The sequence below is a fragment of the Pteropus alecto genome, unplaced genomic scaffold (assembly GCF_000325575.1).
Source record: "Pteropus alecto unplaced genomic scaffold, ASM32557v1 scaffold311, whole genome shotgun sequence".
NCBI lineage: Eukaryota > Metazoa > Chordata > Mammalia > Chiroptera > Pteropodidae > Pteropus > Pteropus alecto.
Genome location: NW_006431916.1, coordinates 4,435,825 through 4,439,935, shown reverse-complemented (window position 1 = coordinate 4,439,935; position 4,111 = coordinate 4,435,825).

Sequence of the window (4,111 nt, the reverse complement as noted above, 5' to 3'; positions counted from 1 at the left end):
GTAGAGGTAGAAGACAGTGATATTGATGATCCTGACTCTCTGTAGATCTAAACTAATATGTGTCTTAGTTTTTAACAAAAATCTTTAAAAATTAAAAAAAAAATATATAGGAAAATCTTATAGAATAAAGATATAAAGAAAGAAAATACAGCTGTGCAATGTGTGTTTTAAGCTGTGTTATTACATGAGTCAAAAAGTTTAATTTTTTTTGAAGTTTATAAAGTAAAAAGCTACAGTAAGCTAAAGTTAATTTATTATTGAGAGAAAATATTTTTATAAATTTAGTCTAGCTTAAGTGTACAGTGTTTATAAAGTCTACAGTAATGTGGGGTAATGTCCTAGGACTTCACATTATTTGTCACTCACTCACTGATTCACCCAAAGCAACTTACAGTCCTGCAAAATTCCATTCATAGAAAGTACCCTCTGCAGATGTTCCATTTTTTATGTTTTATACCATATGTGTACAGTACTTTTTCTATGTTTAAATATGTTAGGCACACAAATATCATTGTGTTATAGTTGCTTCCAGTAATCCATACAGTACCATGTTGTACAGATTTATAATCTAGGAACAATAGGCTATAGCATATAGCCTAGCTGTGTAGTAGGCTATACCATCTAGATTTGTTTAAATACACTCTATGATGTTTGCATAATGACAGAATTATCTAATGACATCTTTCTCAGATTATATTCCCATCCTTAAGCAACACATGACTATATGTCAATATCTAGGAGAAAGAAATAAAATCCAGAGGGAGTAGTTACTATGGCTACACAAAAGTGCAATGAACAGGGGGTGAATATATGTCCAAGGGTGAGTGAATTGAAATGAGAGTGCTAGTGAAGATTTCATTACTTAGACCTATCTAGTTTTGTCTTTTTCAGTAGAGGCTGTGTTACCCCATCCAGATCTTCCTTTCAGCATCCAGGCACACAACACTACAATTTGTGTGACTTATGCTGATTGCTAGTGGCTCACAGCTATGCCCTCTCCAGACTGTCCTCATTCTAAGAGAGCTGCTGAAATTAGATTCACAAGCCCTCCCTCTCAGCAGCCCACTTTGAATGAGTAGTGGGTGCCAGAGTACAAAAGCCAGATTCCTTCCCTGAATTTGGGACAACATGTAAGAGCCACCCCAGCTTCAGAGACCACACTGCTCCTTCCCAGGACTAGACCGAAAACTTCATTGTAATTACACCAAAGGTTAATTCTTCTTTTAACCAATAAATACTGCTTCTCTCACTCTCATACAGTTGTTGTTCCTTGTCTGACTACACAGTTTGGAAACTAAAATTTCTGTCATACATATGTAGCCCTGAAAACGAGTGAGCTTTACAGGCGGCAATCTAGTAATACCTTCCCTTAAGGATCTCACAATGTTTATGGCTTGATATTTTTTCAAGTTCATAACTCACCAAAAAATTAGGGTCTGACAATAATTGCATTAAGTCTTCATCCTTCACAAGGGCTGACAGAATTCTAAAATGTTAAATCTACAACATACCTAAATGCAAAATCATCTAAATTTTGTAATTGACAGATGAAGAATCTTAGCTCACTTATGTAATGCTCACATCACTTATTTGCTTAAATGTTTCTCTCTCTCCCTGCTGTCTTCTAAGAGGGCAGTGTCATTTCTAAATTGTTGTCATATGCTACATTTTTATTCAGTACTTTGCATGTAATAGTTACTTAGAAAATATTTGTTAATGGAACTTAGAAAAGCCGGGGGAAGGAAGGATTAAAATCAACACATCAAAATTGGGGAGACATTCTAGATTTCTCCTTTCAAGTTACTTTCAAAATGCATTTAGTTGTTAGTATTTTAAATTCTAAGGCCTACACGTTCTTACAATTTATACACTTCTTCTTTTACATTGCTACTGCTTTGGTAAAGGCCCTAATCCTTTTAACTAAAAATACTAAAATAGCCTTCTAACTGCTTACTTAATTCATCCTTCACAATATAACTAGAGAGATTATTCTAAAATAAATGAGCAAAGAAATAAATAAAAAATTATATAGTGTCTCTACTTTATATGCTTTCTGTGAATACAAAACTCCTTGCCCAAAAGTCAAGGCCCTTAATATGGCAAGCTCCGCCTACACCTCCACCCATTTGTGCCATGTCCCCTCATGCAGCTGTGCTGGAATCATGCCAACCACCTTCATCCCAAACGTTCCTATCTTATTGCAATATCATTCTCTTCACTAGAAAACCCCCTTCTTTCATTTTTCACTTAATTCCTAATCATCCTTAAATTGAACTATTACCTATTTTAAGGAGCATTCTCTGATTTTCTTTTTCCTTTGCTGCACAGAGTTTTAAAATGTCTTCTATAATACTCTAGCTTCCTGAAAGGTAATGCATTGCATAGTTCAGCAAGGAGGAATACCCTTAAATTTAGAGACTACAACAATAAAGAGAAGAGAAACGCCTTCCAGTTTCAGGTAAAGTCACTTTCATTTATAGGGAGGCGGGGCGAGGAGGTGGGAAATGAACATTGAATTAACCTATAGAGGGAACTCAGAAATTTTAGAATAAATTGTAAACATATACATTACAGGAAAAAAGATACTTAACGTAGTATAGATATTATGGGCTTCAAATTAGTTTCATGACTTCTCCCTCTTTACACACACGGAGTCAGTTCTCATTATTCACAGTAGTCATAAAGTTGCAGTAAACACTGAATTAACAAATACTGAACCATCATTTCTAGGGAGAATATAAACTTAGGTTCTTGTGAGCCCCAGTCACATTTTTGTCAATGAATCAATACATACTCTTGTTTTATATATGTTTAAAGACACTTATTTAATACATGTTGTTGCTTCAGTAATATTGAATTTGCTCTAACTCATGCCTGAATGAAGCATATCTTCAATGAGGTTTATTTAACACATTTATGTTCTTTTTAAGGCACGGGTAGCCTTCTTACACTTAGGAACACTAGACAACCCTTCATCACTACACTTGGAGGCTATTTTAAAGTAAAATCACAAACAAAAATCTCAAAATGCAAAAGACATGGCACTAAATACAGCAGGGAAAGGACAGTTGTTTACTCATGACCTACCAAAAAAGAAGGCAGAGTGTCGACTTGTTCAGACTCAGCTGGGAACATGTGTGCTGGGTGTCTCAAATTGTTTGCTCCTCTGAGCATGTCTGAGAATGACTGCATAAGAGCCATGATACTGAATCTGGGGTTACAAATAAATTTTAGAGCCTAGGCAAATTTGCAAATACACATTAGGTGAACAATTAGGATTGACTCTATCCAACTCAGCAAGCAGTGTTTTTCTAAACTATAAAAGACATTTCACTTATTTGTTTTTTTTTTTTCCTGAAAATTTCAAATATTTTATGTGGAAATGATCCAAATGAGGGTGGGGAGGATCAAGAGAGGAGTGAAAATTTGTGATGATGAACCACATTAGTTGTCATTCTATCACCACATAAAGGACTTTGAATCACTCATTGTACAGATATTTGTAATCAAAATGGCTGCTGCTGCTACTACTTAAATTTCCTCATGTAAAATGTCTTTCTTTTCTTTTAATGCATCAATAATTCATCTTTCATTTGCTCTGCTCTCCTTTGAGAAATACCCTTTAGTTCTACAGTTATGGTTTTTGTGTTTTTTTTGTAATAAATTTAAAAAAATTCAAAGAAATACTCTTTATTTCCCCCATAAAAATGTAACATATAGTTTAAAAAATAATACTAGGATTTTTATTTGTAAAAAAAATATTCCTCTCTCTTTATAAGTTTCATACACTGACAAAGGTGGTGGTTACTCCATCAGTGGCTGTTCTTTTGTCCTTCAGTTCAGAATCTGTGACAGAAATGGAAGGCCAATTCCTCCCTCAGACTGAACACTTGTCTCCGGTATATTGGAAAAGGACATTTCTCCACGTCCTCACTGATTTTCCTGTTCATTGTTTAGCCTAGCAGAACCAAAGCCCACATGCTATTAACCAGATGTTCTGCAGAGAATTAGAAACACTGAAATAATGGACAGCCAGGCCCCCTTAGAAGGAAGCATTCATGCAGACTGAGTTGCTGTCTGCTTTAGACTCTAGCAGCATGAGGTGATTTGC